At 46.7% G+C, this 26,429-nt stretch overlaps 2 non-coding genes and 2 pseudogenes across 2 annotated transcripts; all 4 read left to right on the top strand.

The window, feature by feature from the left end:
* Positions 1-2,271: 2,271 nt before the first annotated feature.
* Positions 2,272-2,441, top strand: LOC115161608 (uncharacterized; annotated as a pseudogene).
* Positions 2,442-2,959: 518 nt separating this feature from the next.
* On the top strand, positions 2,960-3,076 carry LOC115161644 (U5 spliceosomal RNA). The gene has a single exon (XR_003869341.1). It is a non-coding gene; the product is annotated as a U5 spliceosomal RNA (small nuclear RNA).
* A 9,660-nt stretch (positions 3,077-12,736) lies between these two features.
* On the top strand, positions 12,737-12,848 carry LOC115161693 (U5 spliceosomal RNA). The gene has a single exon (XR_003869385.1). It is a non-coding gene; the product is annotated as a U5 spliceosomal RNA (small nuclear RNA).
* Positions 12,849-25,053: 12,205 nt separating this feature from the next.
* LOC115161601 (uncharacterized) lies at positions 25,054-25,227 on the top strand (annotated as a pseudogene).
* Positions 25,228-26,429: the final 1,202 nt, after the last annotated feature.

A 26,429-nucleotide genomic window follows, 5' to 3' on the forward strand; every position in this document is an offset into this window, starting at 1 on the left:
TTTCAAACAGATAAATGCTGCCCATGCCAAAGCAGTTATTGCTCAGCTGCGAACAGAAAAGGGGGGAATGGTTTCGGACCCAAAGGGGATGGTGGAAGCAGCGTCATCTTTCTACCAAGAGTCCTTTAGGGAAAAGGACATAGATGGGTCGAAAGAACACGTCTTTCTGGGTTTTTTGAGGAAAAAGGTTCCCCCGGAGGAAGCCTCTGATCTCGATCGCCCTTTCGAGCTTGCGGAGGTTGAGGCTGCTTTGCGGGGTTTACCAACCAACAAGGTGCCATTTTGCGATGGGCTTCCCTGGGAGTTTTATGTTACCTTTTGGGAGATTTTCTGTTGGTAGTTAAGGCGGTATATGATTCAGGGCTCCTGGGGTCTTCAATGAGGGAGGGGATTTTGACGCTGCTTTACAAGAAAGGGGAAAGGGATAACCTGGGGATTTACAGGCCCATTACGCTACTGTGTGCAGACTATAAGGTGGTAGCCCGTGTCCTTGCGGGCCGCATAAGGAAGGCTCTGCCCCATGTCATACATGAGGACCAGACCTGTGGGGTGGAGGGGAGGTCCATACAACGGAACCTGAGTCTGGTGAGGGACTGTATTGCTTGGGCCCAGGACAGAGGGGTGCACCTCATGTTGGTGGGCTTAGACATGGAAAAAGCTTTTGATAAGGTGCACCATGGGTTCCTCTTTTCAGTGTTGGAAAGGATGGGTTTTGGGGCTGGGTTTATGAGGTGGGTGGAGATTCTATACTCTGCAGTGGGAAGTAGGGTTTTGGTAAATGGGCATGCAGGGGAGGTGGTTCCTCAGCAGACTGGGGCACGTCAAGGCTGCCCGTTGTCTCCACTGCTCTTTGTGTTGTACATGGAGCCGCTGGCAGCAGCCATTCGGGCAGATGCACGTATTAGGGGCCTCTGGCCCCCTGGTGGGGGCTCTTCAGAGGTCAAGATCTCCGAGTATGCGGACGACATGACTTTGTTTCTAACATCCGAGGGGAGTGTCGCCAGGGCGGTGGAGGTCCTGGGGGAGTTCGGACAGGCATCCGGGGCTAGGGTCAACCTGGGGAAATCCTCAGTCAAGTTTTTTGGACCATGGGCAGGGAGAGAGGAAGGCCTCAGTGGCCTCCCGCTCTGCTCGGGGCCTATGAGGGTCCTGGGAGTGGATTTTGAAGTGACAGGTAGCGAGGGAATTAACTGGGGGCAGAGGATCGCGAAAGTGCGCACCAGGGTGGGCTCACCAGAACCATTTTTTCTTTTGTTTGGGGAGGCTATGAGTATGTAAAAGGGGACTGGATGGTGCAATCAGTGGAGGAGGGAGGAAGGGAAGTTCCTGACATCCCTCTGAAGTTAGACACTATTTTCTTTTCTTCAATATGTAAAAGTCTGGTTAACCCTTGTAACCATGGTTTCAAGGCTTTTGCTTTGTTTTGGCTATTTTTCCCTCTGCGGAGGTTGGTAGCCTGGGATAACTCCCGACCTAAGGCGGAATCCCTCCCGGCTCATTTTAAACATGCGGTGAAGTGGAGCAGAAGGCACACTGAGTGCCAGGAGGTTCTGCTCTGCATGGACCACAGGGCTTTATACAGGACCTTGGTGGCTAAGCGGGGTCCTGTCGGTGTCTATGGGGTAGGGCCGGTGGTGTGGCAGGTAATTCAGCAAAAGGGTCTCTCTAACAGGTTGAAGGATCTAAATTGGTTGTGTATACATGGGCGTCTGCCAGTTAGGGAGGTCCTTTACAGGCATGGCCTGTCAAAGGTCAAGATATGCCCAAGGGAAGGGTGTGAAGGCAAGGAGACGCTCCGTCACAAATTTTGGGAGTGCTCCTTTGCCAGGAGGGTTTGGGGGGATTTGGGCTCCTTCTTCCAGATGCTGGGGATTCTATCCTTTGATGCAGTTATGTTGAGGCGGGGTTTGGGGATCAGGAGCGGGAGGGGATCCTTTTTAATCTGGCTTTTGATTTCCTTGGGGAAGGTAGCTCTGTGGGATTCAAGGGCGGTTTTGGTTAAATCCAATGTGGACTGGGGAGTGGGTGGAGTGGTAAGTAGGGTCTGAGCCGATCTGAGGAAAAGATTTGATTTCGATGTGGACAAATACGGCTTCCATGCCTCTAAGGAACGCTGGAAGTATCTTTATGAGTAAGAGGCCTTGTTGCAGTGGTTGGCCAAAGTGTATTTACTGTTTGTTTGATTATGTGGTTTTTTCCATGTCCCGGTTTTGAAATGTCCAGTATTTTGGAAATGTAAAGTGTTTACAATGAATGGTTTGGTTAAATAAAAAAAATTAAAAATTAAAATTAAAAAAAATCTGTTCTTATCTGATACGTCCCCCATCGGGGGACTACATATTAAATGGATTTTTCGAACAGGGAGTCGGAAATGGGGCTTGCTCCGTCCGCTCCACGCATCGACCCGGTATTGCAGTACCTCCGGGAACGGTGCAACACTTTTCTCTCATTGTCAAGGAAAAAGAAATACACAAAGCTATGTAAAACAGCTAGCAGAAGAAGAGAAGGAATGAAAAAAGAAGAATCATCCAAACTGAAACAAGGGCGAAGCCCCCTTCATGGGGTCCCCCGTTTTCCCGCCATTTTACTTTAAAAAAAAAACATTGGCCAGGATTGTGTGTGTGTGTGTGTGTGTGTCTCTGTGTGTGTGTGTGTGTGTGTGTGTGTGTCTCTGTGTGTGTGTGTGTGTGTGTGTGTGTCTCTGTGTGTGTGTCTCTGTGTGTGTGTGTCTCTGTGTGTGTGTCTGTCTGTCTGTCTGTCTGTCTGTCTGTCTGTCTGTCTGTCTCTGTTTTTGACCCCCCCAAAAAATACAATCACTTCACCAGGATTGTCTGTCTGTCTGTCTGTGAATTTTTACCCACAGCCCTCAAACTTGGAAGAGTGGGTTCGGGAACCACCCGCGGGCACCCGGCCTAGAGTGCACAGTGTGTGTCTCGGGCCCCGACCTCTGACTTCCATACGACTCTGGTTTCTCTTCATTACGCACAAGCCTTTCGCCTTTTACTAAAGACTTCCGTGGAGAGGAACACTTACGAGTTCAACATATTTTTGGAAGGGCTTTGCTTCTGGCAGAGCCCGGTATCTTGTTTCAAGAGAAATTGACAGAGATGACGCCGAGACTTTTTGCTCAGGCGTTTGACTTGAAGCCGGCTGACCGACCGGCGTATTTTTCCACTCAAAGTAGTCGCTCGGGCAATTGAGTTCAAGCCCGACGACGACTGGCGTGTGTGCCGGGCTTTGAACAAATAGTCGCACTAGGCTTAAAGAGCTAGTGACTTAAAGACGCATTAGCGACTTGTTAAAAAAAAACCCGCTTATCACCAGGGCAGCGTCGGGTGGGGAGAAGACAACTTTTGCCAAACCGCTGAGGTCTGCCGAGACCCCCGGGGGCCCGGCGGGTGCAAGGGTCAATTTGTGGGTTATTGCTTGTCAGCCTTTTTGCTAAGTTCAAGTTTGGTACTGCGGTGCCGTAACCCCTTAGTCAAAAGCCGAAGGCCGGTAAGTTTTGTTTGGATACTTTTCCAACAATTTTTTTTTGAGGGCGCCATTGTCGAGGAGGAGATGGCGCGCAATCCATCCAGCAGGTCAGTCCTAGGGATGGGACTGGCAAATACGGTTCGGTTTGCGTGGAGGAATAAGGAGCAGGAGCCAGCCGGGAGAGAAACCTTCAGAAGGACTGTACTGATGGGAGCATTGAAGCTGGCCGTGAAAGACGTTTTCTGTCTCCAGGGGAACCCGATGGAGGGAGATTTTGACGTGACCTTCTACACTGAGCTAAGACACGACGAGGTTTTGAAAAAAGTGAAAGAGGTGGGAGGAGATCTTCCGATATGCCATTACGAAGTATCAAGCCTGGCAAGGAACAACTTCAGGGTGGTGACTGTTAACCTCTACAACCCGCATGTCAAGGACAAAGAGGTGAGGACCTTTCTGGGGAGATATATGGACAATGTATCCTCAGCAAGGCTCCTCAGGGATCCCCTGGGCTTCTGGAATGGGAGGAGAGGATTCCAGGCTTTGCTCAGGGAGGACCCTAAGGGTTTGGGAGGCTACCTCCATACCCCTGCAATGTTCTCCCTGGGGACTGACAGGGGGACATTATTTTATGCCCGTCAGCCTCCATTCTGCAGGCATTGTATGGCCTACGGTCATACCGTGGCCTCGTGCAGCACTAGGAAGTACAGATTCTGTGGATCGGCTGAGCATGAGGCCAAGGACTGTGACGAGCCTAAGGCTTGCCACGGGTGTGGCTCGTCAGCACACCTGTTGCGGGATTGCCCGGCTCGTCATAGGTCATACGAGTCTGCAGCTGGAGGGAGAGCAGGGGATGGGGGAAGAGAGAACAAGGACACCGGAGCGGGCCCGGATGGAGAGACAGCACGGGAGGAGAAGGTGGCCCCTAGAGAAGAGGGGCAAAGGAGCGAGAAGGCCCGAGCAGATGGGGAGGAGGGTCACGAAGAGGAAGAAGGCAAGAGAGCGGAGACGGCAACAGCGGTGAGAGAGGAGGTGGAGAAGGACACGGAGACAGGCCCAGAGGGGGATTTGGAGGGGGGATGGAGGGACAGCGACATGTCAAGTGCCCTGGTGGAGGAGATGAGGGGCATGGTGGAGGAGCTGGCAGGGAGGGGGGGGCGTTGTCTCCCTTTTGCCGCCCACACCGAAGAGGAAAGGGAAGAGGCGTGCCATGGAAGGCAAGAAGGAGAGCGCTGGGGGGGATTCCAAGAGAGCAATGGGAAAAAAAAGGAGGGAAGGAGGGGGAAACCTCAGTGACCTCGTTGGATTCCACGGTCACTGGAACGCTGGGGGAACTGGATCTCCCGGGAGGGGCTCAGGAGCTGCGGACTGGGGTGCCGCGGTCCCTTTTGGTGATGCAGGGTCCCATTTTTTCTGCCCAGCCAGCGGGGAGATGGAGGATTTGGGTGGCCAATCCAGGATGCCGGGCACTTGGGTGCCCAACACCATTCCTGCATCCTGGATTGGGGAGATGGAGGAAGACGGGGAGGCGTCAGGAGAGGAGAGGACGTCCCCGCTGGATGAGATGGAGCAGGGGAGCATCGGGTGAGCCTCCTTTTTATTTTGTGTGTTTTGGGGGTGAGGGTTTCTTTGTTTTTATTTATAAATAAAACTTTGTTTCTATTCTTAGTTTAAATGTAAGGGGATTAAGGGATTTTGTTAAGAGGAGGGCGGTTTTTAGTTATTTAGAGGGTTTGGGGTTTGATTTCTGTTTTTTACAGGAGGTTCACCTGAGGGATGGAGGGGATGTAAATAGATTTAGGAGGGAGTGGGATGAGGGAGATTCGTATTGGGGTATAGGAGGGGTGCACTCAACAGGGGTAGGGTTTTGTGTGGGAATAGGGAGATTAAAATAGAGAGCACTTTTGTTATAATGCAGGGGAGGGTTTTAAGGATAGATGTAATATTTAGGGAGGGTAGATATAGGTTAAGTGGGGTGTACGGGCCACAGGTGGCGGCAGACAGGAGGGAGATGGTGGACTGTCTGGCGGCCCTGTGTGTCACAAATAGGCACTTGGTGATCGGAGGGGATTTCAACATAGATTTAGGGTCAGTTGGTGAGAGTAGAGCAGGCGCCATCACCGGGCTAATGGCTTGCCATGTTCTGGTTGATGGAGGCCTGCACTCTACTCCGACAATGGCTGGTCCCACATGGCGCAACTCCCGGGGGGTTGCGCGGAGGCTTGACTATATTTTCCTATCTAGGTCTTTGGGTCAGTTGTCTGGGCGGCTGTTGCCTGTGTTCTTCTCAGATCACGACGGGGTGCTCCTGCAGGTGGGGTCGCCAGTCTGCCTCTTCGGTAGGGGGTACTGGAAATTAGATCGGGATGTGCTGGAGGAGCAAGCTTTTGTCGACGCCTTTTTTGGTTTCTTTCGGGGGCTTGAAGGCCTCCGGTCCATGTGCGAGGGGGTGTTAGAGTGGTGGGATTTAGTTAAGGTAAGGATTAGGGCCTATATATTAGGATATTGCAAGAGGGAAAAAAGAGAGGAAAGGAGGGAGGTGGATCGTATCCAAAGGTTGACTGAACTCGAGTACGAGGCAGGCAACCTCGGAGGGTCGATTGACTGGGAGAGATCCACAGCCCTGAATGCGCAGCTCAGGGAGCTGCAGGAGCGGAAGGCTCAAGCTTTTCTGGAGCGTGCGCATAATGGCTTTTTAGAACACAATGAGATCTGTTCCGCTATGTACTTTAAGTCAGTTAGGGGCAGACAGAGTAGGAAGATAATGCATGGGGTTAGGGAAGAGAATGGTAGTATAGTTAGAAAGCCGGCGGAGATGGTCAGGGTGACAACTGACCATTTCCGAGGTTTATTTAAGCACCGCACTGTGTCACTCCATCCTTGCTGTGTGTGTGTGTGTGAGAGAGCTTTTCTTTGACATCTGATGGGATAAATGACTGATTTACAGTTCATGAGGGTTGCCTAGTCACACATATGAAGTTGTGGAAAGATCTGACCTTTTTAACCCTTCAAAACAGCCCCTATGACACCATTTTAAGGCACTTCTGGTTGACACAGGAATCTGAACGTTAGGCTCTTATAGAGCACTGCGCCAGAAAAATACGCATTGCGATACAGACTAACCGCCATGTTGGAGAGATCTAAAATCGAAAATACTATGTAAATAATCCATTACCTTTGATTCTCTTCATCAGATGTCACTTCCAAAGAATCCCAGGTCCATAACGAATGTAGTTTTGTTCAAAAAAGCTCATCATTTATGTCCAAAAACCTCCGTGTTGTAGCACATGATCTAAGCCAGCCGGACTTCACTTCACTTCCCGAACGGAAAAAATATATTTCCGTTCGTTCAAACATTGTTGTATCGCATAAATCATTAGGGCCTTTTTTAACCAGAACATGAATAAAATTCAAGGCGGACCATTGGGTTCTCTTTTAAAACGTTTCGGAATGAGAGTACCCACCATCAAATCGCACGCCAGGTGTCTAATGGGTCATCGCCGTTCCATGGCTCTTCTTCAGTCAGATCTCACTGTAGATCACACAAAACACTTTGTAAAGGCTGGGGACATCTTGTGGAAGCAATAGGAAGTGCCAAAACATTCCTAACCCCCTTTGTTTTTCAATGGCATAGGCTCAAAGTCAATTCAACACATCAGGTATCCACTTCCTGTCAGAATCTGTCTCAGGGTTTTGCCTGCCAAATGAGTTCTGTTATACTCACAGACACCATTCAAACAGTTTTTGAAACTTTAGGGTGTTTTCTATCCAAACCTGAACAATAATATGCATATTCTAGCTTCTGAGTTGGTGTAATAGGCAGTTACAATTGGGCACATATTTTTTCAAAAAATTCTCAATACTGCCCCCTAGCCCTAACAGGTTTTAAAGGCACAAAGAGCCTGCAATGGCATTACCATTATCTCTAGGCTGTGCCGAGTTCAATGAGATGCCCCGCTTGACCGTAGCTCGCTCGGTCTGAGCGCAGCGACCGTGAGAAAACTAGGCCCAAAATGATGCCTGCACCAATATGTCAAGTGCTTTTGGGTGACAGTCAGAGAACCGTTAGGGTTAGAAGCACAATTCAACCTCAGGAGCGATCCTTAGGTCTTCCCGATATGTGCAAGCCTAACCTTGACCCTGTGGCATTAACCCTTCACAGTGAAAAGAAGGTGTTTAGATCAAAAAGTGTGCAATGACTTCTCTCCCCATAGGAATACATTGACTATTCTCCTAAATTCAACCTGAAGCCTGTGTGGGTTATGAATTCCTTATGAACCTGTCTTCTATAAGAATCCATCAGGCAACTGTGAGGTTTACCTGTGTCGATTCTAAGGTTCCTGGAGCAAGTGGAAGTTGTTAAAATCACCCTAGAGCTATTGTCATATAAGCAACCTGCAGATAGTGAAAATCACCCAACTCAACCATGTGTCATTCAGTCAATTCTTCAGGTAGAGACTTTATATTCAGGATTCTGTTTATGTCTACCCCAAAGACAACGTGTGTGGAGCAAGAGCGTCCTGTGACAACCGGAAATGGTTAAAAACAGCCTAGAGCTATTGTCATATAACCAGCACATAATGAAAATCACGCAACTCAACCATCTGTCATTCAGTCAATTCTTAACCTGTTAGGGTATAGGGGGCAGTATTGAGAATTTTTTGAAAAAAGATGTGCCCATTTTTAAATGCCTCCTACACCTACCCAGTAACTACAATATGCATATACTTATTATATATGGATAGAAAACACCCTAAAGTTTCAAAAACTGTTTGAATGGTGTCTGTGAGTATAACAGAACTCATTTGGCAGGCAAAACCCTGAGACAGATTCTGACAGGAAGTGGATACCTGATGTGTTGAATTGACTTTGAGCCTATGCCATTGAAAAACAAAGGGGGTGAATTATATTCTGGCACTTCCTATTGCTTCCACAAGATGTCCCCAGCCTTTACAAAGTGTTTTGAGTGTTCTACAGTGAGATCTGACCGAATAAGAGCCATGGAACGTGATGGTCCATCATTCACCCTGGCGCGCGATTTGATGGTGGGTACTCTCATTCCGAAACGTTTTAAAAGAAAACCCAATGGTCCGCCTTGAATTTTATTCATGTTCTGGTTAAAAAAGGCCCTAATGATTTATGCGATACAACGTTTGACATGTTTGAACGAACGGAAATATATTTTTTCCGTTCTTGAAGTGAAGTGAAGTCCGGCTGGCTTAGATCATGCGCTACAACACGGAGGTTTTTCGACATAAATGATGAGCTTTTTTGAACAAAAATACATTCGTTATGGACCTGGGACTCTTTGGAAGTGACATCTGATGAAGAGAATCAAAGGTAATGGATTATTTATATAGTATTTTCGATTTTAGATTCCTCCAACATGGCGGTTAGTCTGTATCGCGATGCGTATTTGTCTGGCGCAGTGCTCAGATTATTGCAAAGTGTGATCTCCCAGTAAGGTTAATTTAAAATCTGACAAGTCCATTGCGTTCAAGAGATGTAAATCTATAATTCTTTGAATGACAATATAATATTTTAGCAATGTTTTCTAATATTAATTAATTATTTTGTCGTCATGACTTGACTGCCGGTATTGGAGGGAAACGATTTCCTGAACATCAACGCCATAGTAAAACACTGTTTTTAGATATAAATATGAACTTGATAGAACTAAAAATGCATGCATTGTCTAACAAAATGTCCTAGGAGTGTCATCTGATGGAGATTGTAAAAGGTTAGTGCATAATTTTAGCTGATTGTATGGTTTTGGTGAGGCATGTCTTTGAATCGACAATGCATTGCACACAGCTATTGTCAATGTACTCTCCTAACATAACCTAACTTTATGCTTTCCCCGTAAAACCTTTTTGAAATCGGTAAACGTGGTTAGATTAAGAAGATGTTTATCTTTCAAAGGCTGTAAGTTAGTTGTATGTTTGAGAAATTTGAATTTGTACATTTATTTGGTTTCAAATTTGCCGCTCTTGAAATGCACCTGCTGTTGATAGGGTGCGCCACAGGTGGCACGCTAACGTCCCAGGTAGCCTCAAGAAGTTAAGGTAGAGGCTTCTTATTTAGGATTCTGTTTATGTCTACCCCGAAGACAACGTGTGTTGAGTAAGAGCTTCCTGTGGCTACCGGAAGTTGTTAAAAACACCCAAGAGCTATTGTCATTTGGCCAACCTGCAGATAGTGAAAATCACGCAACTCAACCATGTGTCATTCAGTCAATTCTTAAGGTAGAGGCTTCATATTCAGGATTCTGTATATGCCTAACCCAAAGACAATGTGTGTCTATTCTTTTTGCAAAAAAAACTAAAACACACACACACAATTTGGCCATAGGGACATAGTGTGGGGCTTAGAGGCTTATAGTGCCTTCAATCGTTACTTTCGTTCAAACGATTCAAGAACCGTCAGACCTAGAGCTCCGAAATTTTAGAAACCTGTTCTAGAGCTCAAGTCGATAGTGCACGGTGATTTATGTGGCTCTAGTAGGTTCTCAGACCGAGAAACCGCCTTGTGCATTTGCAATATGTTCAATTCATTTTCAATATCACGGACATGGCAACATGTAGAAATGTCCCAGAGTCGCAAGGCTAAGTGCATTGAAACCGCCTCGGCCCATAGAGACGGACCCCAATGTCTCTGTCCGATAGCTCATTCAGGGACCCTGTAGTAACGCCCTGAAAAAGTGGATTTTCAGCACCAATTAAGGCCATCGCTCGGGCACCGAATGACCTATCGCACCGAAACTTGGGATTCGGGGTTGCCTCACATAGGCCTACACATATTGTCAGAGCTGGACCCGCAGCTATAACGTAACTGTGTTTTATGGTTTTTTATGGTTAAAATTGAAAGCACTGAATTATGGGCCTTCTCTGACATATGTGATAGTTGGCTTCTATACGAGTTGGAGAAAGTGGATTTGCTGTCAGATGGTATCAGTTTGGTGTCAGAATGACATCTAATTGACTGATGGACGCTGACTGCTGGGTGACGAGCAATGGAGAAGAACCACAGTCACTGCCCGGCCAGGCGAGTTCATCGGGCCAGTCAATTATGCATTTCTGCAGTATTTTTGAGCATGTCTAAATTTGTGATGCTAAATGCCCATTGAATCATATTGCAAACGTAACGCGCTATATTGCAAACGTAACGTGCATTTGCAAAATGATTCAACAGCAAAAAATATCACCAAAGTTGACATGATGAAATCAACACAATGGGCGATAGAGAGGAACCAGTCACTGCACGGCCATCCCCAGTTCATTGGGACAGTCAATTATGCATTTCTGCAGTTTTTTTGAGCATGCCAAATTTGTGATGTTAATGTCAAATCAAATTTATTTATATAGCCCTTCGTATATCAGCTGAAATCTCAAAGTGCTGTTAAGAAACCCAGCCTAAATCCCCAAACAGCAAGCAATGCATGTGAAAGAAGCACGGTGGCTAGGAAAAACTCCCTAGGAAAAACTCCCTAGAAAGGCCAAAAACCTAGGAAGAAACCTAGAGAGGAACCAGGCTATGAGGGGTGGCCAGTCCTCTTCTGGCTGTGCCGGGTGGATATTATAACAGAGCATGGTCAAGATGTTAAAATGTTCATAAATGACCAGCATGGTCAAATAATAATAATCATAGTAGTTGTCGAGGGTGCAACAAGCACGTTCGGTGAACAGGTCAGGGTTCCGTAGCCGCAGGCAGAACAGTGGGAACTGGAGCAGCAGCATGGACAGGTGGACTGGGGACAGCAAGGAGTCATCATGCCAGGTAGTCCCGAGGCATGGTCCTAGGGCTTAGGTCCTCCGAGAGAAAGAAAGAAAGAGAGAAAGAGAGAATTAGAGAGAGCATATTTAAATTCACACAGGACACCGGATAAGACAAGAGAATACTCCAGATGTAACAGACTGACCCTAGCCCCCCGACACAAACTACTGCAGCATAAATACTGGAGGCTGAAACATATTGCAAATGCGCATCCGTGCACATGGTGACCCAAAATGGGTTACCAGGATGAATTTTTTAGAATGGTTTTAAATGCCTTTAGGGTGGTGCAAGGGGTCCACGGTTGGGTAGGGAGCACCTTCCATCAGTGCCCATCCAGTATGGGGCGCCCCTAGTCCTTTTAAAAATCGCTAAAAAAACGACAGTCCCACTTCTCTCATGTCACCATCAAGCCATGGAGAGGAAGCACAGTCACTGCACGGCCATCCCCAGTTCATCGGGACAGTCAATTTTGCATTGATGTAGTGTTTTTGAGCATGCCAAATTGGTGATGTTGAGGCCCATTGAATCATATTGCAAACGTAACGTGCAATATTGCAAACGTAACACGCATTTGCAATATGATTCAACAGCAAAAAATATCACCAAAGTTGACATGATGAAATCAACACAACGAGCGATGGAGAGGAACCACAGTCACTGCACGGCCATCCCGAGATCATCGGGCCAGTCAATTATGCATTCTGAGCATGTCAAATTCGTTAAAAATGGTTAAAGCAACAGAGTCCCACTTCTCCCTCATCATACATGACAAGTAGACCATCTGCGTTGATTCATGGCTTAACATAGGACTATATATCATTTGGGCAGTATAAATGCCATTTGGACCATGGTTCACTGACTTTTGGGTTTGGAAACCGACTTCCTATGATCGTACATGGCAAACGGACAAACATACTGATTTGGCACATTCAATACTTTCATACATGTATAATTGACAAAAAAAGAATTGGACATTTCATTTGCACATTTCTAATGGCATTTGGCAAAAAAAAGAAAAAAATGTCACTTTTGACTTCCTATGAAATCATATTCCAAATGCACAAAACATATGCCTTATGCACAAGCAAAAACAACCCCAAAAAATTTCAATAAAATATGTCATAAGCATTTTCATACAGCTCTTATACATGTGTAATTGACATAACAATCTTAAAAAAATCGAAAAACGGTCCAGAAACCACTTTTTTACAAGGTGCTAAGTTTTCAAAAAAAAATTCATTTTATTTAAATCTGACCCTTGGGTGTAGACTTGGGTATCATTTGCTGTATGAAAATCCACGGTGGAGCGCGCTCGCCATCTAAAGTAAATTTGGGGTGTTACAATTGGCAATTGCCATCGGAAAATTGCCATAAGATTGGCCCAGAGATGGACCACTTTCGGTGGTATTTACAATCGTGTGTATGATTCGTGCTATGCCAATATGTTCCCATGTTATTTTGTCCAAATTAGGGGTGTTTTCCTTACATACGACCCTGGTTTCTCTTCATTACCACAAGCCTTTCGCCTTTTACTAAAGACTTCCGTGGAGAGGAACACTTACGAGTTCAACGTATTTTTGGAAGGGCTTGTTATCTTGTTTCAAGAGAAATTCACAGAGATGACGCCGAGACTTTTTTCTCAGGCGTTTGACTTGAAGCCGGCTGACCGACCGGCGTATTTTTCCACTCAAAGTAGTCGCTCGGGCAATTGAGTTCAAGCCCGACGACAACTGGCGTGTTTGCCGGGCTTTGAACAAATAGAGAAAAGTGGCTTAAAGAGCTAGTGACTTAAAGACGCATTAGCGACTTGTTAAAAAAACACCCGCCTGTCACCAGGGAAGCATCGGGTGGGGAGGAGACAACTTTTGCCAAACCGCTGAGGTCTGCCGAGACCCCCGGGGGCCCGGCGGGTGCAGGGGTCAATTTGTGGGTTATTGCTTCTCGGCCTTTTGGCTAAGTTCAAGTTGGGTACTGAGGTGCTGTAACCCCTTAGCCAGAAGCCGATGGCCGGAGGGCGATAAGTTTTGAAGGAATCGTTTTGCGCCAAAATGTTTCTTTCAGTGACTTCTTTTTAGAGAGCTGTTTTTTTTATTGTGCGTGTCATTTTCCAGTTGGGAATGGCTCATTATACGTCCAACAAGTCTGTTCCAGGGATCGGGATGGCCAACACGCTGAGGTTCGCATGGAAGGACAAGGAGATGGAGCCTTTCGGGAGAGAAACATTTGGAAGGACAATACTGATGGGAATCCTGAAATTGGAGGTAAAAGACGTTCCATAAAGGGCATCCTGAAAATAGAGGTAAAAGACCTTCCATAAAGAAGAAAAGCACGATGACACAATGAAGAAGTCGAGAGCTGTGGGAGACAAAATCTTTGTGCCATTATGAGGTCACTAGCTTGGCAAAAAAACAATTTTAGAGTCGTAACAGTAAACATGTATAATCCACAAGTAACGGACGAAGAGGTGAGAGCATTTCTGGGGAGGTACATGGACAATATCTCCTCAGCGAGGCACCTCAGGGACTCCCTGGGGTTTTGGAATGGGTGGAGAGGGTTCCAGGCCCTCCTCAGGGAGGACCCAAAGGGGATTGGTGGCTACCTTCATCCACCCGCGATGTTCTCCCTGGGGGCTGACAGGGGACGCTGTTTTACGCACGTCAGCAGGCGTTGTATGGCCTATGGCCACATCCTCGCCTCGTGCAGCACTAGAAAGTGCAGATTTTGTGGATCTGGGGAGCACGAGGCGAAGGATTGTGACGAGCCTAAGGCGTGCCACGGGTGTGGCTCGCCAGCACACCTGTGGTGGGAGTGCCCGGCTCGTCAGGGGTCATACGCGTCTGCAGCTGGGGGGGAGCAGGAGCGGGGGATGGGGGAAGAAGAGGAGGGAAAGGAAGGACGTCGGATAGCACGGGCCCAGAGGGGAAGGCTGCAAGGAAAGAGGAGGAGAAAGGAGTGGCAGCAGGAGGAGAGGCGGACATGGAAGGCATGAGAGGAGGACAACTGGGAAAAAAGGCGGAGGAAAGCACGAAAGTGGAGGAGCCGGAGAGAGATACGAGCGAGGGAGGAGTGGTGGAGAGGGTGGAAGGACCAGTAGAGGAGGAGGAGGGGGGGAGGGGGGAGTGGGGGGAAAGTGCCCTGGTGGAGGAGATGAGGGGTATGGTGGAGGAGCTGGCGGGAACCGAGGGTGGTGTCTCTCCCCTGCCACAATCACCGAAGAAAAGAGCGAAGAGGAGGGTGAGGTTGGCCGACAGCGAGAGGGAGGAGGCGGCCAAGAGAGCGATGGGGGCGGGAGAAACCTCTGGGTTGCCACTGATTTCCCAAGGCCCTCTACTCCTGGTGGGTGGGGACCCACCTAACAAGGCCCAGGGCTGGGCGGAGGAGGAGGTGGGTGTTTTTTCTGACTCCCCTATTCTCTTCCAATCCAGCTACAGCGCTGGGGAGGGGGAGGAGTGTGGGGGTAGACCCAGGATGCAGGGCACCCCGGTGCCAAACACCATTCCGGCATCCTGGGTTGGTGAAATGGAGGAAAAGGGGGGGGGGGCGTCGGGAGTACGGACGGCGTCCCCGTCGGTAGAAATGGAGCAGGGGAGCATCGGGTGAGTCTCCTGTTTTTGTTTTTTCTGTTGTTTTTTTTTTGTATTTTGAGGGAAGGTTGATTTTGTTTTTAATTTGTAATTTATTTTTCATGGGGTCTAATTTTATTTTGTTAGTCTAAATGTAAGGGGTTTAAGGGATTTTGTTAAGAGGTGGGAGGTATTTAGTTATTTGGGGGGTGTGGGCTTTGATTTTTGTTTTTTGCAGGAGGTTCACCTGAGGGATGGAGGGGATGTGAGTAGGTTTAGGAGGGAGTGGGACAAGGGGGAGTCAGTCTGGGGTATTGGTGGGGTTCATTCAACGGGGGTGGGGATTTTGTTTGGGAATAGGGAGGTGAAGGTGGAGGGTTATTTTGTGGTTGTGCAGGGGAGTGTTTTGGGGGTGGATGTCACGTTAAGGGATTGCAAGTTTAGATTAGTGGTGGTGTGTGGACCACAGGTGGCGGCAGACAGGAGGGAGATGGGAGACTGTCTGGCGGCCCTGTGTGTCACAAATAGGCACTTGGTGATAGGAGGGGATTTTAACATAGATTTAGGTTTAGCGGGGGACAGCAGTGCAGGCGCCATCACCGGGCTAATGGCTTGCCATGGTCTGGTTGATGGAGGCCTGCACACTACTCCGACAATGGCTGGTCCCACATGGCGCAACTCTCGGGGGGTTGTGCGGAGGCTCGACTATATTTTTCTATCCAGGTCTTTGGGTCGGTTGTCTGGGCGCCTGTTGCCTGTGTTCTTTTCGGACCACGACGGGGTGCTCCTGCAGGTGGGGTCGCCAGTCTGCCTCTTCGGTAGGGGTTACTGGAAATTAGATCGGGATGTGCTGGAGGAGCAAGCTTTCGTCGACGCCTTTTTTGGTTTCTTTCGGTCCATGTGCGAGGGGGTGTTAGAGTGGTGGGATTTAGTTAAGGTAAGGACTAGGGCCTTTATCATAGTAAGGGAAAACCCCCCTGATTTGGACAAAATAACATGGGAACATATTGGCACAGCACGAATCATACACACGATTGTAAATACCACCGAAAACGGCCCATTTTCCGATGGCAATTGCCAATTGTAACACCCCAAATTTCCTTTAGATGGCGAGCGCTCTCCACCGTGGATTTTCATACAGCAAATGATACCCAAGGGTCAGATTTTGATAAAATGAAATTTTTAAAAAACTTATGACTTAAAAAAGTGGTTTCTGGACCGTTTTTCGAATTTTTTTCGATTGTTATGTCAATTACACATGTTTAAGAGCTGTATGAACATGCTTATGACGTTTTTTATTGACGTCGTTTTTTGGGTTGCTTTTGCTTGTGCACAAGGCATATGTTTTGTGCATTTTGAATATGATTTCATAGGATAAAAGGGAAAAAAAAAATCTTTTTTTTGCAAAATGACATGTCCAATGCTTTTTTTTGTCAATTGTGAAAGTATTGCATGTGCCAAATCACAGCAAATTTCCAATAGATAGCTACAGTCTCCGCAGTGAATTTTCATATTGCAAATGTAACACAATTCAAGTCCCAAGAGTCAAATTTTGAAAAAATGACATATTTTTTGAAACCTTTTCAACCCCTTAAAAAGTGGTTTCTGGACCGTTTTTCATGTCAATTACACATGTATAAGAGCTGTATGGACATACTTTTGACATATTTTATTGACATAATTTTTTGGGTTGTTTTTGCTTGTGCATAAGGCATATGTTTTGTGCATTTGGAACATGATTTCATAAAAAGTCAAAAGTGACATATTCACTTGTGCATAAGGCATCTGTTTGTGCATTTGGAATATGATTTCATAGGAAGTCAAAAGTGACATATTTTTTCTTTTTTTGCCAAATGCCATTAGAAATGTGCAAATGAAATGTCCAATTCTTTTTTTGTCAATTATACATGTATGAAAGTATTGAATGTGCCAAATCAGGATGTTTTTCCGTTTGCCATGTACAATCATAGGAAGTCGGTTTCCAAACCCAAAAGTCAGTGAACCATGGTCCAAATGGCATTTATACTGCCCAAATGATATATAGCCCCATGTTAAGCCATGAATCAACGCAGATGGTCTACTTGTCATGTATAATGAGGGAGAAGTGGGACTCTGTTGCTTTTAACATTTTTAACGAATTTGACATGCTCAGAATGCATAATTGACTGGCCCGATGATCTCGGGATGGCCGTGCAGTGACTGTGGTTCCTCTCCATCGCTCGTTGTGTTGATTTCATCATGTCAACTTTGGTGATATTTTTTGCTGTTGAATCATATTGCAAATGCGCGTTACGTTTGCAATATTGCACGTTACGTTTGCAATATGATTCAATGGGCATTTAGCTTCACGAATTTAGGCATGCTCAAAAATACTTCAGAAATGCATAATTGACTGGCTCGATGAACTCGGGATGGCCGGGCAGTGACTGTGGTTCCTCTCCATTGCTCGTCACCCAGCAGTCAGCGTCCATCAGTCAATTAGATGTCATTCTGACACCAAACTGATACCATCTGATACCAAATCCACTTTTTCCAACTCGTATAGAAGCCAACTATCACATATGTCAGAGAAGGCCCATAATTCACAGTGCTTTCAATTTTAACCATAAAAAAACATAAAACACATAGTTACGTTATAGCTGCGGGTCCAGCTCTGACAATATGTGTAGGCCTATGTGAGGCGACCCCGAATCCCAAGTTTCGGCTCGATAGGTCATTTGGTGGCCGAGCAATGGCCTTAATTGGTGCTGAAAATCCACTTTTTCAGGGCGTTACTACGGGGTCCCTGAATGAGCTATCGGACAGAGACATTGGGGTCCGTCTCTATGGGCCGAGCCGGTTTCAATGCACCTAGTCTTGCGACTCTGGGACATTTCTACATGTCGCCATGTCCGTGATATTCAAAATGAATTGAACATATTGCAAATGCACGAGGCGGTTTCTCAGTCTGAGAACCTTCTAGAGCCCCATAAATCACCGTGCACTATCGACTTGAGCTCTAGAACAGGTTTCTAAAATTTCAGAACTCTAGGTCTGACGGTTCTTGAATCGTTTGAACGAAAGTAACTATTGTCTTTGGGGTAGACAAACAGAATCCTGAATATGAAGCCTCCACCTTAAGAATTGACTGAATGACAGATGGTTGAGTTGTGTGATTTTCACTATGTGCAGGTTATATGACAATAGCTCTAGGGTGATTTTAACAACTTCCGGTTGCTCCAGGAACCTTAGAATCGACACAGGTAGACCTCACAGTAGCCTGATGGATTGTTATAGAAGACAGGCTCATAAGGCATTCATAACCCACATAGACTTCAGGTTGAATTTAGCAGAATAGTCAATGTATTCCTATGGGGAGAGAAGTCATTGCACACTTTTTGATCCAAACACCTTCTTTTCACTGTGAAGGGTTAATGCCACAGGGTCAAGGTTAGTCTTGCACAGATCGGGAGGACCTCAGGAACGCTCCTGAGGTTGAATTGTGCTTCTAACCCTAACGGTTCTCTCACTGTCACCCAAAAGCACTTGACATATTGGTGCAGGCATCATTTTGGGCCTAGTATTCTCACGGTCGCTGCGCTCAGACCGAACGAGCTACGGTTAAGCGGGGCATCTCGTTGAACTCGTCTCAGCCTAGAGATAATGGTAATGCCATTGCAGGCTCTTTGTGTCTTTAAGCACCGCACTGTGTCACTCCGTCCTTGCTGTGTGTGTGTGAGAGAGAGCTTTTCTTTGACATCTGATAGGATAAATGACTGATTTACAGTTCATGAGGGTTGCCTAGTCACACATATGAAGTTGTGGAAAGATCTGACCTTTTTAACCCTTCAAAAAAGCCCCTATGAGACCATTTAACTTCTTGAGGCTACCTGGGACGTTAGCGTGCCACCTGTGGCGCACCCTATCAACAGCAGGTGCATTTCAAGAGCGGCAAATTTGAAACCAAATAAATGTACAAATTCAAATTTCTCAAACATACAACTAACTTACAGCCTTTGAAAGATAAACATCTTCTTAATCTAACCACGTTTACCGATTTCAAAAAGGTTTTACGGGGAAAGCATAAAGTTAGGTTATGTTAGGAGAGTACATTGACAATAGCTGTGTGCAATGCATTGTCGATTCAAAGACATGCGTCACCAAAACCATACAATCCGCTAAAATTATGCACTAACCTTTTACAATCTCCATCAGATGACACTCCTAGGACATTTTGTTAGACAATGCATGCATTTTTAGTTCTATCAAGTTCATATTTATATCTAAAAACAGTGTTTTACTATGGCGTTGATGTTCAGGAAATCGTTTCCCTCCAATACCGGCAGTCAAGTCATGACGACAAAATAATTAATTAATATTAGAAAACATTGCTAAAATATTATATTGTCATTCAAAGAATTATAGATTTACATCTCTTGAACGCAATGGACTTGTCAGATTTTAAATTAACCTTACTGGGAAATCACACTTTGCAATAATCTGAGCACTGCGCCAGAAAAATACGCATCGCGATACAGACTAACCGCCATGTTGGAGGAATCTAAAATCGAAAATACTATATAAATAATCCATTACCTTTGATTCTCTTCATCAGATGTCACTTCCAAAGAGTCCCAGGTCCATAACGAATGTAGTTTTGTTCAAAAAAGCTCATCATTTATGTCGAAAAACCTCCGTGTTGTAGCGCATGATCTAAGCCAGCCGGACTTCACTTCACTTCAAGAACGGAAAAAATATATTTCCGTTCGTTCAAACATGTCAAACGTTGTATCGCATAAATCATTAGGGCCTTTTTTAACCAGAACATGAATAAAATTCAAGGCGGACCATTGGGTTTTCTTTTAAAACGTTTCGGAATGAGAGTACCCACCATCAAATCGCGCGCCAGGGTGAATGACGGACCATCACGTTCCATGGCTCTTATTCGGTCAGATCTCACTGTAGAACACTCAAAACACTTTGTAAAGGCTGGGGACATCTTGTGGAAGCAATAGGAAGTGCCAGAATATACCTCACCCCCTTTGTTTTTCAATGGCATAGGCTCAAAGTCAATTCAACACATCAGGTATCCACTTCCTGTCAGAATCTGTCTCAGGGTTTTGCCTGCCAAATGAGTTCTGTTATACTCACAGACACCATTCAAACAGTTTTTGAAACTTTAGGGTGTTTTCTATCCATATATAATAAGTATATGCATATTGTAGTTACTGGGTAGGTGTAGGAGGCATTTAAAAATGGGCACATCTTTTTTCAAAAAAGTCTCAATACTGCCCCCTATACCCTAACAGGTTAAAGGCACTTCTGGTTGACACGGGAATCTGAACGTTAGGCTCTTATAGAATATTGAGTTTTACGTCTTTCTGTTAAGAACTGACTTATTTACAGAGGGTTGAACAAGTGTGTGTTCTTTCAGAAAATCACAGAAATCTCGCAGAGCTCCGAAACCTGCCTTATCTGAACACGCTGCAACTGGATATGTAACTTTTCTGAAAAAAAACCTCCTGTTGTTGAATATCACCAATGTGTCATTGAACAATTTCTCTGAAATGAACATTGGTAAATGCATGGTTCCTTTTCTCCTGACACCGTAGGCTCATGTAGTTTGATGTGAAGCGGTCAAATCAGCACTCTATTTTCCTGTTTGACTTTCAATCCCAGAAAAATAGCCTTAACTCGAAAAGCGTTGAGGCCTCGACTCCATCCTGTTCGGGGCCAACTGCCCATTATGCCAAACCCACGCAGACCGAGTTTCGTCTTCGAATTATTTTCCGTTTAGGAGAAAAAGCCGTGTCGTGATTGGTGATATATGTTACATTTGCAATATGATTCCATTCGCCCTCTCGTGGAATAATCCGGGACTGCAAAGAAATGACCAAAATTTAAACATTTTATTAAACGGAAAGGGAAGGTCCGAGAGTCTCCGTTCGATGACTTCCTGGAAGATCCGGCCCCTGTGAGCAGCCCGAAGCCGTCCGCGGATTTATCGGACGTAGGTCGGACATCTAGTAAGGGAGCGTACATTTGCAATATGGACTTTCTCACTAACCATACGGCTTGCGCAAGTGAGTTCCATTCATGTATGGATATTGCAGGAGGAAAAAAAGGGAGGAAAGGAGGGAGGTGGATCGTATCCAAAGGTTGCTCGAACTCGAGTACGAGGCAGGCAACCTCGGCGGGTTGATTGACTGGGAGAGATCCACAGTCCTGAAGGCACAGCTCACGGAGCTGCAGGAGCGGAAGTCTCGAGCTTTCCTGGAGCGTGCGCATAATGGCTTTCTAGAACATAATGAGACTTGTTCCGCTATGTTCTTTAAGTCGGTTAGGGGCAGACAGAGTAGGAAGTCAATGCGTGGGATGAGGGAAGAAGATGGTAGTATAGTGAGAAAACCGGAGGAAATGGTCAGGGTGACAACTGATCATTTCCGAGGCTTATTTAAGGAAAAGGAAATAGTTGTAGAGCAGGGAAATGTGTTTTTAGAACACTTGTCCCGGCGATTGCCGGAGGACATTAAGTAAGCGATGGAGGCTCAGATCTCCCTCGAAGAGGTTGAGAGCGCTCTTAGGAGGATGGGAAAGGGAAGGTGCCCGGGATGGATGGGCTGCCGGCCGAGTTTTACCTCAAGTTTTGGTGTATACTTGGACCAGTGATCCTCGAAGTCTTGAAGGCCATCCTTGAGACGGGGGTCCCGGGGGGATCAATGGCTGTCGGTGTGCTGTCACTTCTTTATAAGAAGGGGGAAGCAACTGACCTTGGCAACTGGCGGCCGTTGACCATGCTGTGCGTAGATTACAAGATACTTGCAAAGGTTTTAGCAGACCGGTTGCGCACAGCCCCTCCCTACGTCGTCCACGAGGATCAGACGTGCGGGGTAGAGGGACGCTCTATTACATGGAACCTCCAGTTGATTAGGGACTCCATCGTTTGGGTAGAAGATAGAGGGCTGCCTTTAACCTCTCTGGGGTATGTGGGACGATTTCGTCCCACCTACGTAACAGCCACTTCAATCCAGTGGCGCGATTTTTGAATCGTTAGAAATGCTATAACTTCAATTTCTCAAACATATGACTATTTCACAGCTATTTAAAGACAAGAATCTCGTTAATCTAACCCCACTGTCCGATTTCAAAAAGGCTTTACAACAAAAGCAAAACATTGCTAACATAATCTAGAGTACCCAGCCAGAAAAAATCTGACACCCATTTTTCAAGCTAGCATATCATGTCACATAAACCCAAACCACAGCTAAATGCAGCACTAACCTTTTATGATCTTCATCAGATGACACACCTAGGACATTGTGTTATACAATACATGCATGTCTGTTCAATCAAGTTCATATTTATATCAAAAACCAGCTTTTTACATTAGCATGTGACGTTCAGAAAAAGCATAACCACCGCAAACTTCCGGTGAATTTACTAACAGTTTGCTAAATTACTCACGATAAACGTTCACAAAAAGCATAACAATTATTTTAAGAATTATAGATACATTACCCCTCTATGCACTCGATATGTCCGATTTTAAAATAGCTTTTCGGATGAAGCACATTTTGCAATAATCTAAGTACATAGCCCGGCATTACAGGGCTAGCTATTTAGATACCCACCCAGTTCAGCCTCCACCAAAATCACATTTCCTATAAGAAAAATGTTCTTACCTTGCTTGTTCTTCATCAGAATACACTGCCAGGACTTCTACTTCAATAACAAATGTTGGTTTGGTCCCAAATAATCCATCGTTATATTCCAACAGCGACGTTTTGTTCGTGAGTTCTAGACACTATCAGAATGCTTCCTCACGGTCCCGCGCATGGCGCGTTGGCTTGTCAAAAATGTCTAAATATTCCATTACCGTACTTCGAAGCATGTCAACCGCTGTTTAAAACCAATTTTTATGCCATTTATGTCGTAGAGAAGTGATAATATTCCGACCGGGAGTATGCATTGAGCCTAAACAGCCGAATAAAATTTCTCCTCAGAAGCGACTCATGCACGCGCATCATTGAAAGGTCCTCCGAGCAGCCACTTACAAAAGGCGATAATATGTTTCAACCTGAGGCTCCCTCGTAAACCTTCAGGGTTTTCGCGGGCTCTGAGAGCCTATTGGAGCCCTGGGAATTGTCACGTTACAGCTAAGATCCTTACTTTTCAATAAAAAGATGCAAGACGCACGACTCCTTGTCAGACAGGGTACTTCCTGCTTGAAGCCTTGTCAGGTTTTTGCCTGCCATAGGAGTTCTGTTATACTCACAGACACCATTCAAACAGTTTTAGAAAATTCAGAGTGTTTTCTATCCAAACCTGAACAATAATATGCATATTCTAGCTTCTGAGTTGGTGTAGGAGGCAGTTAAAAATGGGAACATATTTTTTCCAAAATTCTCAATACTGCCCCCTATACCAAACAGGTTAATGGTAGCAGCGCTTGATCAGGCGAAAGCCTTTGATCGCGTTAATAGATCCTTTCTTTTCAGGGTGTTAGGAAGATTATGATTTGGGGAAAAGTTTATAGGATGGATCCGTACTTTATATGTCGGAGCAGGGTGGCGGGTTAGCGTTAACAGTCACTTAGGTGACGTTTTTGACCTCTCGTCTGGGGTCAGGCAGGGATGCCCGCTCTCGGCTCTCCTCTTTGTTCTGTACATGGAGCCTCTGGGGGCTGCCATTAAAGCAGACACAGGGGTGGAGGGCTTGCTGATTCCTGGAAGTGGCGGTCTCCGTGTAAAGTTGACAGAGTACGCCGACGACACCTCCTTGCTGCTTTGCAAGGACTCGTGCCTGACAAGGTCCCTTGCCATCATTGGGGACTTCACCAGAGCGTCCGGGGCGGATCTTAACCATGCAAAGTCTTCCGTTAAGTTTTTCGGAAGATGGAGTGGTAGGACGGATGTGCCCGGAGGGTTGTCTCTCTGTAACGGGGCCCTAAGGATTCTCGGGGTCCATTTTGAGACCTGCAGCTCAGCGATGCTAAACTGGAACATGCGCATCGCATTGGTACAGAGGAAGCTAGCGATGTGGAGGGCTAGGTCTTTGTCTTTTTTAGGCAAGGTCCTGGTTCTCAAGGTGGATGTATTGCCATCTCTATTGTACTTGGCATACATCTACCCATTGCCGGCTTGTCTGAGGAGGCCTCTAGTGAGGCTGGTGTTTCAGTTCATGTGGGGTGGCAGATACGAGTGGGTCGCCAGGGCACGCATGATCTGTCCCATCGGGGAGGGAGGTAGGGGGGTACCACATCTCCCCCTCAAGCTGGACACAATTTTTGTTTATTTTCTGTTGACGGAGCTTGCTCAGCCAGGACTACACCCGTCCGGTTACCTCCTGCGGGTGTTCTTCTCGTATCAGGCAAGAAGCGTAATAGTGTGGTCTAACACGGGTCCTCAGGCGGAACAGCTGCCGTGGCACTTTGGCCATGCGGCCAAGTGGCTGCGTGCACACCCCGAGGTTGAAGTCGCCCGAGTAGGTTTAGAATACAGGCACCTGTACGAGGAGGTCAGACGGGCGGTAAGTCCAGCACCTGTAGTGGGCATCCCGGCGGTGGTCTGGGAAGGAGTGCAGGCACGGGGTCTGGACAACAGGCTCCAGGACCTGAATTGGTTGAGCCTCCACAAGTGTTTGCCGGTACGCTCCACCATGTACCGGCATAGCTTGGCGCGATCCCCCACCTGCCCAAGACCTTCTTGTGGCAGGGTTGGAGACTGTGTGCCATGTCTTTTGGGACTGTGCCATTGCCGGAGTAGTATGGGCGAAGGCACGGGTGTTGTTAGGAAGGGTTAGAGGGGATTTTGTTTTGACTTGGGCTAGGTTAGAGAGAGGTGTAGGGAGAGCGAGGGGGACGGATAGGGATAGGTTTCTGCTCTGGCTTCTCATGAGCCTCTTTAAGCGGGGGCTGTGGGAAGCCAGGCAGAACATGGTCACGACAGGGAGAGATTGGGGGGTGGAAGGAATAGTGAGGAGGGTGGAAGGAGATTTGAAGGGGAGGATGAAGAGGGAGGAGAGGAAGTGGGGTCAGCATGCTGCCCGGGAGAGGTGGAAGGGGGATTAGGGCTCTGGTTATTTTAGATTAGGGACGGGATGATAGGGAAAGATAGATTGTAGGATGACGGGGAGGGATGATGCTCCCCTGAGTTTTGTTTTGGGGTTTTTGTTTTGTTTTGTTTTGTAAATTAAAAATGCCATTATATTGATTTTGTATGAAAGGTATGACTTTGTAATGAATGAATGGCATAGAATGTAATAAATTATTTTTTCTAAAAAAAAATCTGTTCTTATCAGTTTAATATCTGATACGTCCCCCATCGGGTGACTACATTTTAAATGGATTTTTCGAACAGGGAGTCGGAAATGGGGCTTGCTCCGTCCGCTCCACACATCGACCCGGCATTGCAGTACCTCCGGGAACGGTGCAACACTTTTCTCCCATTGTCAAGGAAAAAAAAATACACAAAGCTATGTAAAACAGCTAGCAGAAGAAGAGAAGGAATGAAAATAGAAGAAACATCCAAACTGAAAGAAGGGCGAAGCGCCCTTCATGGGGTCCCCCATTTTTCCTTTGGCTTCTTTTTAAGAGACCTTTTTTTCTTGACGTCATGGAGAAAAATACCCAGAACAGGACGGTTCCTGGAGTCGGATTGGCAAACACCGTCAGATTTGCCTGGAAAGACAAGGAGGTTGAGCAATTCGGGAGAGAATAATTTGCAAGAACCATCCTGATGGGAAGCCTAAAATTGATGGTAAAAGATGTCCTCTGCCTCCAGGGTAACCCCATGGAGAGGGCATACGATGTTACCTGCTATACGGAAGAAAAACATGATGAAATCATGAAGAAAGTGAAGGCAGTGGAAGGAGAAAGGCCTATGTGCCGTTATGAAGTTACGAGCCTGGCGAGGAACAGCTTCAGGGTAGTAACAGTAACTATGCATAACCTGCATGTCAAGGACGAAGAGGTGAGGGCCTTTCTGGGGCGGTATATGGACAAGGTCTCCTCAGCGAGGCTCCTCAGGGACTCCCTGGGGTTCTGGAATGGGAGGAGAGGGTTCCAGGCACTCCTCAGGCAGGACCCAAAAGGACAGGGTGGCTACCTCCATCCTCCTGCGATGTTCTCCCTGGGAACTGACCGGGGGACGTTGTTTTACGCACGTCAGCCCCCGTTTTGCAGGCGTTGTATGGCCTACGGTCATATCCTCGCCTCGTGCAGCACAAAAAAGTTACGAATTTGTGGATCTGCGGAGCACGAGGCGAGGGACTGCGACGAGCCTAAGGCGTGCCACGGGTGTGGTTCATCAGCACACCTGTGGCGGGAGTGCCCGGCTCGTCAGAGGTCATACGTGTCTGCGGCTGGGGGGGGAGCAGGGGCGGGGGAAGAAGAGGGAAAGGAAGGACATCACAGGAAAAGGACAAGAGACAAGCACGGAAAGAAGAGGAGCAAGAAGCGACAGCAGGAGGGCAGGGGGAAAAATAAGACACGGAAGCAGAAGAAGGAAAGGAATCGAAAGGAAGAAAGGGAGTGGAGGAGCGAGAGACAGAGACAATGGAGGGAGAGGTGGTGGAGGGGGTGCCGGTGGCGGGGCTGGGGAGGAGGAGGAGGGAAGGGGGTGAGGGAGTGGGGGGACAGCA

The sequence above is a fragment of the Salmo trutta genome, chromosome 24, assembly GCF_901001165.1.
Source record: "Salmo trutta chromosome 24, fSalTru1.1, whole genome shotgun sequence".
In the NCBI taxonomy this organism is placed as follows: Eukaryota; Metazoa; Chordata; class Actinopteri; order Salmoniformes; family Salmonidae; genus Salmo; species Salmo trutta.